The 11,316-nt window shown below is 41.2% G+C and overlaps 1 non-coding gene and 1 pseudogene across 1 annotated transcript; one reads left to right on the top strand and one right to left on the bottom strand.

Moving 5' to 3' along the window:
* Positions 1–115: 115 nt before the first annotated feature.
* Positions 116–2,780, bottom strand: LOC103847664 (annotated as a pseudogene).
* Positions 2,781–10,911: 8,131 nt separating this feature from the next.
* On the top strand, positions 10,912–11,017 carry LOC117129117. The gene has a single exon (XR_004452699.1). It is a non-coding gene; the product is annotated as a small nucleolar RNA R71 (small nucleolar RNA).
* Positions 11,018–11,316: the final 299 nt, after the last annotated feature.

Raw genomic sequence — 11,316 nt, 5'->3', positions numbered from 1 at the left:
TACCTTCGATGGTAGTTAAGGTTCATTTTTCTATAATCAACAAAATCTCTATTCTCGTTACTGCTATTGGGACTTGGGAGAGTGTAGTTTAAGAGAAAAACAACTTTATTCACTGTAAAAACCATGCAATCTAAATGTCCCCATAAACTAATTTTAAAACTCTAGCATAATATATTAATCGCTAGATTCATAAGCCATCACGGAATCCCGAACTCGTCGCTGCCCGCGTCCTAACACTTGTGATGGTGGTTCATATAACACCGAAACATTCAGTGGTATGCGCATCTCCGGGGAGTGTCCAGATATGCACATCGATCCAGAACCATCTTGTTGCCAGTACACTTCCACCATCATTCCTCTAGGATTCTCCGCGTTTTCCGTTCCTGGTATACCTAAAAATCTTGCTCCAAAAGGTATCTGCACATACAACGAGTTTATTTTCATTAATAACTAGAACATGTGAAACGTGAATTTTTTTGGTGGAACGTTATAGATGATTTACCTCGACCAAGATGCCTGATTCTAACTCGAGAGTAACCACACTTCCTTCAGCTGTTGCACTTTCTAGTTCAGTCCGTCTTGCGATGTTCAGAAACACTTCTTCTAGAGTTGCAAGCCCAAGCTGTATGTCCGAGATTCCAAACTCAGATTCTCTGAATTGTAGCTCTTCGAAAAAGCCCTATCCATGGAGAAACGATGATGAACCTCATAGACGAAAATCTAAGAGATTGCTAGAGCTTTTAAAGATAGTTACCGCCAAAAGTTTCTCTTTGTCGTGGGAGATAACAAAAGTCATGAAAGATTTTTTCTCTTCTATTGGCTCAACTTTCAGATGCTGCAAGAAAGATATTGTTCCAGGCTCAGCGGCACTACCTACTTAAACAATTGCCAGTTGAAAAAAAACACAACTTAGGCCTGAGTGTACATACCTTCTTGAAGAATCTTTTTAGTGGTTCTGGTGAGGTTCCAGCACCGTTGTTTTTGTTTTCAAGGAAGCTAACTGTAGTAATGAAACCCGTGCCGAAGCGAGATTTTAACCTGATGGAGGTTCCAATGCAGCGGAGCCTGCCTTTAGCCATGATCCCTATTTTATCACCTAAAATATCAGCTTCTTCCATAGAATGCGTTGTTAGTATGATGGCTCGGCCTTTCTTTGATTCCTGTATAATGTCCCACACATGTCTCCTTGTGATAGGGTCCATACCAGTAGTCTACAATCCAAAAAATATGTGTTAGTGTGTGTGTGTGTGTTTATCTTTAAACACCAGAGGAAAGTATCAAGTTGCATGTCATACATACCGGTTCATCTAGAAATACAAGCTTAGGATCACCAATGAGTGCAATTCCAACACTGAGTCTGCGTTTCATTCCACCACAGTAGCTTCCTGCTCTAATTTTAGCTGTTCCTGTCAGCTTTACATCTGCATGTAACTTCTCTGCAATCTGTTTAACCAGAAAGAAAATTCTGTAAGCAAATTATATAATAAAAAAGAGAGGGAAAGTTAAATCAGATACCATTTGTAAAATACATGAATAACTTACCGGTTTGATAGATGCAGGTGGCAACCCTTTGATGCTAGCAAAGAGGTGGAGGTGTTCTTCACTTGACAAAGCATCCCAAAGGATATCAAACTGTAAAATAGTAAGAGTGATGATGAAACAAATCATTTAAGCAGAATATAAAGATCCCTGTGTAAGGAAAAGAGAAGACAATGCAGGGAGAACTTGACCTTACCTGAGGACACACTCCTATCAGTTTACGAATGTTGGACATACCAGCAGAGCTTCTTATGGAATCTCCATAGATAAGAGCTGTTTTAAGTCAAATCAAATTGAACTTACTAATTATTAGTGTTAGAATGGTTTAAAAAAAGTTTAGAAAGTAGCTTCTTGTAAAACAGATCCTTACCATCCCCACCAGTAACTGGATTTATATCAGTTAAACAGCTGATAGTAGTTTTCTTCCATGCACCATTGGGTCCAAGAAGACAAAACAACTGGTCTTTGGCTATATTCATCTACAAACCCTAAACATCTTTCATGAGCCAAAAAGAAATGTAATAATACATTATAAACAACTAATGAGCATTAGGATTTGTTGAATAGTCTTGACGCCTTAGAACACACACAACAGGAATGATTGATTACCTTTACAGCATGAAAAGGGGATGTTTTGGTGCATTTTCAACAACCAAGCTTGGTCGTTCCAGGATACATCTTTGCAAGACCATGAATCTGAACAGCAATGTTAGGAACAACTGTTCCATCCATAGCTTGTTTCTTAACTAGTGTCTCCTCTTCAAGCACATCTTGGTCATCTGGTGTTAAATGATCTACAGGTGGAACTGAGCCAAAGCAGCTACAAATGCTCCCTTCTGAAAAAAGTGTTACATAGGAACATCTTTTGGTTTTACACTTTCCAAACACCCACTTCCTTATTTTCTTGGTAATGAAAGAACATGCATAAGAACTGTAAGAGAGTGTTTACTCGTGTTGTGGGCAAACGCCCATGCTAGTGTATACTTTGTTCATTTCCTTGCATATGTCCAAACCCTGAACCAATGCAGTTCCAGATGAAGGTTTGAGTAGGCTTGTCATCTATGGAAATAAAAAAATACAGTAAAAGATTACAACCTTTTACACTCTATAACCTTTGTCTGTGGAACTGTTTTGGTGAAACTGACCATACTGATGAAGGATGTTTTTCCAGCGCCATTAGGTCTAAGCATGCCGAAGCATTCTCCTGAAGGAACGTCGAGATATAACCCTCTTACTGCCATTTTTGGAGGGTTTCCATCTCTACCTGGATACACTTTTTTTCAAGTTGTCACACAAGATGGCGTGCCCTGGGCTACCTTCATTTCTCAATTGTTGCACCTTTTCCCTTTGTTTATTATCTCATTTTATGTTAATATCAAAGAAACATGGAAAGGCTAAAAAGATGACATTTTAAACAAACCTCCTGAGAGACATCTATTTTTCCCATATCTATGGAGACCTTTTTAGAATCCACCCTCTGCACGGTAGGCTTACTTGGTATAGATGAAGATTTCTTGAAAGGGTTCAAGAAAAAGAAAGGGTGCTTCCCAGATGAGAAAACTTGATCAATATAGAAAGCTATGATGAGAGCCAGAAACCACTCTATTGACATGATGCATAAAACATCACCCATTCCACTATCACTGAGATCTTGCCACTTCATCCCATTTCACCATGAGGCATATTGTGAAAACTCATACAACCCGCGGTAGAGAGAAAAACCAGGATACAATTCCAAGGAAACAATCCATTCCTCTGTAAAGCATATAGATATTATATACCAAAAATAAAGCAGTGAGTAATAAAAATGAACATGGCTTTTATTGTTAAAATTAAGTTACCTGGGAATGACTGATTTTCAAGCATCGTTTGGAAGAGAAAGCTGCCTAAGAGGCCAGTACCGTACACCAATATGTAAGCAACTACTACATTTAATCCATAAAGACAAACAGACCATTCAAATTTTTGAAAACTGGCATGTTTTTGACGAGAAATATAATATGTTATTATTTTACCTGTTGATACCACTCAAATTACCCTAAGGAGTGTTACTCTCATCAAAAGAAGTTCAGATGTAGTACTTAGGGATCAAATCCACAAGGAGCTAGGGAACAATTAAATCTAGTGTTTATAAATTCTAAAGGTTGTAAATGTTTAAATGAAATAGCAATAGTAACAAGCGAGTAATTAATAAATGTAACTTGGTTGGAAATGATATTAGATGCAGGGCCACTATTCAGGTGTTGGAGATTATAATACCTATAGATGCCTAACTGTTGCATGCATGATATATTAGAGCTCATTCGCTTAACTCAGTGATCAGCTGTCGCATGTGCCACTGGTTAACAGACTAGATCTCGTGTCTCACCGGTTAGTATGCAGACAACGAGAGAGTATCGATCGATAGTCTATTAAGACGTCGACCGATACACCTTTGCCAACGTCGATCGATTGTCAGTTGAGGACATCGATCGACGGGTTCTAGCCAGGCCTATGCGCGAGTATGAAATGCCCTACTAAGATTCTAAATTGGCGGTTATCCCTCTCTAACAATCCTAATATGAAAGATAGATGTCAGGATGGGATAACAAGGGTGCTTGAATATGCAATCCTATGATCAAGTTCTAGTTAGCAAGGCTAAAACGAGCAATGAATACAAATCTATCATGAATATCACAACAAGGCAGATCTATAGTTTGGGGCTAATCCCACAAACTTATCTGAACCCTGGATCTAACAGTTGAACTACTCAGACATAGCAAAGAAATTCATATCAATAGAGAAATAGAAACTCATAGAATAGATGAAAAGAAATAGAAACAAGGAGTTCCAATCACAAGTGATCTTCTCTCCCAAATGAAACTTGTAACAAAACTAGATCTAGAAAAAAGCTCAGTTCTTCTGCCGTCAAAACACTTAGGCAGTATATATTCTACTAGGTTAAAAACTCGTCAGGGCATTTTCGTAATTTGGCTTCGCCTTGGTTTTTAAGTCTGCTGAATCCAAAATGTCGCGTCTGGTGTCTCGACATCGATCGATGGTACTTGTGTACATCGATCGATATTAATCTTCATCTGTCGAATCATTTCCTGATATCGATCGTCAACACTGATGCACATCGATGGATTATTCTTCCTCTCGTCGACCTCTAAGTGGTCAGCTCGGGTGAAATGTCCTTTAAGCTCCAAAATGCTCCAAAGTCATAGCTTTACTCCGAAATGCACTTGAACCTGAAAACATACCTAGAAGAGTAGAAAACATAGATATATATATATATATATATATATATATATATATATATATATATAGATATATATATATAGTAAATACTTATATACCATGGATAAAAATGGGTCAAATCCAAGGTATATCAACTCCCCCAGACTTACCCTTTTGCTTGTCCTCAAGCAAAACATATAGGCAGTCTCTCTGAAAGAGGTTTGAAACTATTTGAGAACTTAAGATTTTAAAACATAGAAATCTTTCCTCAACAATTTTGCAACCACATTTAAAAAGTCCTAATCACAAAAGCACGCTATGCAATATCCTAGCTTAGCAACCATTTCTAACATAACACAACTCATCAATTCACGTCTGACATCCCCTCTACTGATTTCATTTCTTAGCATAAATATAAAGTGAATGCTTTACCTTGGGAGTATCGATCATATGATGCAAGGATTTCAGACATGTATCTGGAGCTGCAGCTAAAAGTTAGTTCCTAGTTTCTCTCTCTCTAAATTTCTCTCTTGAGTCAAAGTCTGCTTCCATTGCAGGATCAGTGACCAAGGTTGGACAGGTTTTCATGAATCAAAAATTAATGGTGGTTGCCACCAAGTTCTGTTCACTTCTTTTTGACCTATATCCAAGAGTTCTTTGCGAAAACGAGCCTTGAAGATTGCCGCCTCCAAGTCCCGTTTCGAACTCTTTTATTTGAGTCTTTATGAATCAAGCCTTAATGGTTGTAGCCACCAAGTCCTGTTCAGACTCATCCTAATTAAACAATAGATCTTTTTTTTTTTAATATACTCACTAACTAATCTAGGGTCGAAATTTAGAGAGAGAAAATGTGATAAATAATCTAAACCATGCGTTACCTTCCAGACCTGTCTGAAGAATCCGATCCCATGTATACCAAGCCCCAAGACAAGCAGTTATGTCATGTTTAGTGTTGGAAATCAGCTTTGGTTACTTCATACGGTTCAAGGCAAGTGTGTAGTTGATATGTTGATCCGCTTTAGCATCTTTAGTGCTATCTGCAATCAGTAAATCTAAAATGGTGGTAAAGATTGGTTAGATATTCATGTTTAAATCAATATAAGATTATAGTCCCTATTTTCAATAGATAAGCATAATTTATTTGAAATTCTTTTTTACATAAGAATAAAATAAATTATATCAGTAAATCTTTCCCCAGACTTAAATTACACTGTCCCGGTGTAACTCAACCGGAGTTATGATGAATAGTTTATGATGTACAAAATGTAACAAGTATGGAAGATACATCTGACCGGATTAGATATCGATCGATGTGTAAGTGTTACATCGATCGTCGTGTGGTTGTCTATGTCGAACGATGTCGACGTCTCGTCGTCGGTCGATATTCAGTTCCTCCTACTTGGGTCTCCTAAATCTGAAAGAAATAAAACGAAAGAAATTAAATGTTAGGTAATAAAACCAAAGTAAAATACCTAATAGTGGGTTGCCTCCCACTCAGCGCTTGGTTATTGTCATTTAGCTTGACTGTGGTAGTGATTGGCTATTGGGTGGAGAAGGAGCTGTTTGTTGGAAAGCAAGCATCCACGTCATCTCTGTGCATTCTGGACCAAGATGCAATGAAACTTCTTGTGGCCTCATCATTTCTTGTCCATTTGTCATCCATCTTCTCAAGTACATTGGAGATGTTCTGTAGCCTTTCTTGAACGTTGTCAATGCTGACCTGGTGTCAGCCTATGTTGTCATAGGCGTATGCTGAAAGATCTGTCAGTTCCTTTTGCATTGACTCTACTGTCTTGTGTATCAGCTGTTCGCCGATTGGTATAGACTCGGTGTCGATCGATGCGATTATGTGTTCGTTGGTCGATCTCGGCGAGTTGCCATCGATCGATTTTGCTAGTGTCCTGTCGATCGATGCTGATATCTGGTGTTGAGCTGCGAGTTACCTCTGAATGGCTTTGACTTCTTTCTGTAGCCATTCTGCGTGGTTGTCTAGTCCACTGATTTTGTTGTCGAATGGAAAGTAGATGTCATCGCAGCGTTTTTCAAGTCGTTCCTCCATGGTGTCTAGAGCAGTGTAGATCTTGGATGTGATCTTGTCAACCTCTGCTGCTGTGTAAGGAAGTAACTCCACAGGTTTCTTGCCATCGATTCAAGGCCCTCGTAGCTTGTCGATCGATGCTGATTTTGCCTGCAAAAAAATTTGATTAGTAATGTTCTCAATATCCTTTTGGGCATGAAGTAATTGACTAGACAATTTGTTTAAATCTATCATGACTGGTGATATAAAGCGGTCATGCATATCCTCATAAGTCCTCAGCCTCTCATTCATGGCTGAGACTTTAGCGTCGAGCGATGTGAAGGTACACATGTCGATCGATGTGGCTGGTTGTTGGTCCTTCTTGCGAATGGTGTCCAGATCTTGTTGTAGTAGCTCGATTTTAGTGCTTAGCCAGTCCACGTTGTTGTTGAGAGGGCAGTAAACGTCGTTTATCCTCGTGTCGATGTATGAGACTTCCCATTCATCCCTGTGTTGTGTTGAACATTGTGGTTCTGCAGGGATATGAGCTGTAGGAAGACTGACGTCGATCGATGTTGCATGTGGTGCGTCGATAGATGCTGAGTTCGTAGCTTCCTTCTCAAGTTGCTGACGTAAACTCTCAATTTAGGTCCTCATTTCTGCCATACATCTGAAAAGCTCATTGTAGCCTCTATCCAAAGGCTGATGTGTATCTTCTACCAATGTTTTGAGCTCCTCTCCCAGTTTCTCCTGAGCTCCACAAATACCAAACACCATCTCATCGATTTCATCTTTGGTGTAGAGTTCTGGTGCCAGTCTTGTGAGTGTGAAGGAAGTGGCATGTTCTGGAAGACAGATGTGGCTCTCTTCAAAAAGAGATGCTCTTTCCAGTATTTTCCTGATGTTGTCCTTTGTGACAGGTATCATCTCACCAGCTACGCCTCGTGCGTGTCCACGCTCATCTCTGTAGACTCCATACTCGTCCCTTTGTTCCCAAGTGAACTTTCTGGCTCCGTACATGTCGAAAGCGCGGTTCCCACATTCATACCGTCTGTCGATCGACGTCGGTTCATCCCTATCGATCGACGTTGGTGTTACCCTGTCGATCGATGTCTCCGTTGTACCGTCGATCGATGCTTGCCCTTTTGGTTGGCGTGATAGATCTGGGTTGATCTCTGTTGTGGCGACTCCTGCGTGGTTGTTAGGATCTGTTTGAATGACGTCTGGAGTGCCACGTTGCTGTGAGAATAGGTTGTCAGGTCCATTGGCTACTTGAAGGATGTCTGCTATGTCCTCTCTGGACACTTGTAAAATCCTTCCATCCATTGTACGTGCGTTGCCATCTGAGTCCCTGAAAATACCAAATTCATCAGGTGTTAGAAAATCGTAATCAATGTTTGCATAATCATTCAATTTAGAAATAGAAAGATTAGGGTTTAGAGTAGTATCGATCGATGTAGATACAGTTGCATCGATTGATGGCAGAGTAATTTCTGCAGAACTTGTGTTCTTGAGAAGATTGCTCTTCATGGATTTTCCTGTAGATGTAGAAGGAAGAGTATTCATCTTTTTTGATTGTGTGTTTGCTCTGATGTGTGTAGGTGGTTTCGAAGGTGCAAAACGATTTATATAGGTATCTATAAACCTAGTTGGGGAGGGAATATTCTCCTGCTCCTGAATTTTCGCTGCGGCGCGAATATCGATCGATGTTCCTTGTGGGTGTCGATCGATGTGAGCGGTTGTTTTGCTGGACGAGGGTGGGTATCGACCGATGTGGAGTGCACAGCGTCGAACGATGTTGGAAACGTGTTGGTGAACTTATGTGTTTCAAGTCTTTCATCCTGCAAAGACATTTCTATTGCACGTTCTTTCCAATAATCCTCATCGTATTCCTCGGTATGTTCCTCATTAGGTGAAGTAATTACAGTGTCAACTGCAAAACTTTCATGGAAACCACTGTCTGCCCAACTGCCTATGGAATAATCATCATGTCCTCTCTTGCTTGGAGGTTGGAAGGCAAATGTTGGTAACAATGATTAGGTGAAGCGAAATGGTCAACTGGGTGCATTACGTCGAGTGACGTGTTGTTGCGGTCATCGGTCACCGTTGACACATTGGAATCGATCGATGGAAAGGTTGGGGTGTCGATCGATTCCGAGTACTCTGTTTCGTACTCCGATTCATACTCTGCTCCACAATGGCATGCGCCAATGAAGCCAAGTTCTTTCCCATAATCCACAGAATTAATGACCTTTCTCTTAGGTCGGATGGGGTCGTAGTGGATGTTTGGGTCTATGAGCGTTAGACACAATTTGTTTTTGTTCATGTCACATACAGCTCCTACTGTAGCTAGGAAAGATCTTCCAAGCAGAAGTGAAGAGTTCCAGTTAAGCTCGATGTCTAGGACATGAAAATCTACAGGGACAAGGGCATTACCAATCTGTACCTCCAGATCTCTTATGATACCTCCTGATCGTTTCTCTGAAAGATCCACGAAGGTGAAGGATTCCGTTGAGGGTTCGATGGTCAAACCAAGCTGGTCTGCCATGATCCTAGGGAGGATACTAACTGATGCTCCTGTGTCACACATTGAATGGGGAAATTCAACACCCTTGACTACGCATGGTATTGCAAACTTCCCAGGATCACTCTTCTTCGTCAATGTGATCCTGTGTTTCATCTTCTCTCTGACTTGATGAAACATTCTCCTAATGTCCTCCTCAGTTACCTTTGTTTCTCTGAAGAACATCCACAACCGGTGTGTGAAGTAAGCTTCATCAAAAGGTTTTTCGATTGGGATTCTGAGGACTCGTTTAGTGAAACCATCCATCTCCTTATCGTTAGCTTCCCTCTTAAGGTTTTTAGGAATCTTCTCCTTTCTTTTCCTTAACCTTCTCCCTTCAGATTCTTGTTCTTCTTGAACTGATTCTGGTGAACTATTTAAAGGGTTGGGTTTTGGTTCGGGTGGGTTTGCTAATGGTTTAGGTGGTGGTCTGAGTGCGTTGATGTAATCATTATCGATTGAGGGTAACCGCACTCGGTATGTCAGAGGTGCCTGTCGATCGATGGGAGGTGTGTTGTGACGATCGACGTCGGACTCACTCTGTCGATCGATGGTTGGCTCAACCGATCGATCGATTTTATCATAGAAAGGGGAGGGTGGGTGAGGATGCTTAGCTGCGAATTCTTCATGAGTTAGAATTCGAACCGTATTGCATTCAGTCGATTTTGCAGACGACGTCGATCGATGACTGGAGTAATCCGTCCATCGATCTTCATCATGGTCTGTCGATCGATGCGAGTTCATCGACATCGGTCGACACCATTGGGATCCGCCGAGACTCATGGAGCTTTCGATTTCGAAATCTCCTTCCTCAAGCTTTTCATTTCTCACCACTTGCCAGATATCATCATCTATGATGGCATTTACGTGGTGTTTTCCTTTGTCGGCTCCTGACTCTCTAGCGAAAGCTTCTTGCCTCTTTATAGTCTCGCCCGTCTGAATTACTTGGGTTTCAAGTTTTCTCACCTGAGTCCCTAAGGTCTCGATTTTGGTGTTCAGATTGTTGTAGGCGGAGTCTATCTTACCGTTGAAATCCACGGTGATTTGTTGTTGTCCCAACAGTACTCGATCAAGCATCTCTTCGATCTTGCTTTCCTGAGTCTGAGGTGGTGGATTTTGGTAGTAAGAGTTCGAGTAGCTCTTGCTGTTGTTGAAGGGTTTTTGAAATTGTGAACTTTGGTTACTTCTTTGGCCATTTCCAAAGAAGTTTCTGTTTCCGCCCTGGTTTCCAAATTTCTGGAATCCGGTACCTCCGATGTAGTTCACATTTTCTTCTCCTTCCGTATCTGCTACTTCTCCTTCAGCTGAACAGACTTGCTTCCTAAGAAGCTCGTGCACCACATCTAACTTAGCTCTTACTTCGTCCATCTGTTCCTTCCCGATAGAGGCTACAGACTTCTTCCGTTCAGAGTCAGTGTTTTTGGTGCTGCTGCTGTTAGCAAGGTTTTCGATAAGTCTCACAGCTTCCAACGGATTCCGAGTAGTGAAGTTTCCTTCACTCGCCGTATCAAGGGCCATTTGATACTGTAAGGCGAGACCTCGGAAGAAAGTGCTTAGCAGCTGCACTTCGTTAAATCCGTGGTGTGGACAGTCTCGCTGGAAGAACCTAAATCTAATCCACGCATCTTTGAAGGACTCTCCAGCCTTCTGCGAGAATGTGGAAATTTTGTTCCGAAGTTCTTCAGCGCGCGCCTCATCGAAGAAGTTTCGTAAGAAAGCATTCTTGATGTCGCTCCAGGATGTTAAAGATCCTGTGGGTTGCTGCCTAAGCCAGTGCATCGCTTCTCCATTCAGCGTGTATCTGAAGAGCTTGCACAGCAGGTAATCTTCGGGGACTCCTTCCATCCGAATAGCAGCGATTAGATCCTCGAACCGTTCCAAATGGTCCATAGGATGCTCGTGCGGTAACCCAGAGTAGGGTATCTGCGACACGAGAGTGTAGTATTGAGGCTTCAGCTCGAAATTCTGCTTCTGGATC

Source organism: Brassica rapa, chromosome A01 (genome assembly GCF_000309985.2).
Source record: "Brassica rapa cultivar Chiifu-401-42 chromosome A01, CAAS_Brap_v3.01, whole genome shotgun sequence".
Lineage (NCBI taxonomy): Eukaryota > Viridiplantae > Streptophyta > Magnoliopsida > Brassicales > Brassicaceae > Brassica > Brassica rapa.
Note: the sequence above shows the minus strand (reverse complement) of the source record. Positions and strands in the feature narration are given on the sequence as shown.